This window comes from Sinocyclocheilus anshuiensis, unplaced genomic scaffold (assembly GCF_001515605.1).
Source record: "Sinocyclocheilus anshuiensis isolate Anshui unplaced genomic scaffold, SAMN03320099.WGS_v1.1 scaffold518, whole genome shotgun sequence".
In the NCBI taxonomy this organism is placed as follows: Eukaryota; Metazoa; Chordata; class Actinopteri; order Cypriniformes; family Cyprinidae; genus Sinocyclocheilus; species Sinocyclocheilus anshuiensis.
This window is the reverse complement of record NW_015544151.1, coordinates 71,383-71,739: the sequence shown is the minus strand read 5'-3', so window position 1 is coordinate 71,739 and position 357 is coordinate 71,383. Positions and strand designations below refer to the sequence as shown.

Sequence of the window (357 nt, the reverse complement as noted above, 5' to 3'; positions counted from 1 at the left end):
TGTCTGTCTCTGTGTGTGTGTGTGTGTGTGTGTGTGTGTGTGTGTGTGTCTGTCTCTGTGTGTCTGTGTGTGTGTGTGTGTGTGTGTGTGTGTCTCTCTCTGTCTGTCTCTCTGTGTGTGTGTCTGTCTGTCTCTGTCTGTCTGTGTCTCTCTGTCTGTGTCTCTCTGTCTGTCTCTGTGTGTGCGTGTGTGTGTCTCTCTGTCTGTCTGTCTCTGTCTGTCTCTGTGTGTGTGTCTCTCTGTCTGTATCAGTCTCTCTATCTGTCTCTCTCTCTGTGTGTGTGTGTCTCTGTCTGTCTGTGTCTGTCTGTGTGAGTGTGAGTGTGAGTGTGAGTGTGAGTGTGAGTGTGAGTGTGT

The 357-nt window shown here is 49.6% G+C and overlaps 1 protein-coding gene across 1 annotated transcript in view; it reads left to right on the top strand.

Moving 5' to 3' along the window:
• Positions 1-357, top strand: part of ppp1r21 (protein phosphatase 1, regulatory subunit 21) — a 23,593-nt gene that overhangs the window by 12,992 nt on the left and 10,244 nt on the right. The gene's annotated exons all lie outside the window — the stretch shown is intronic.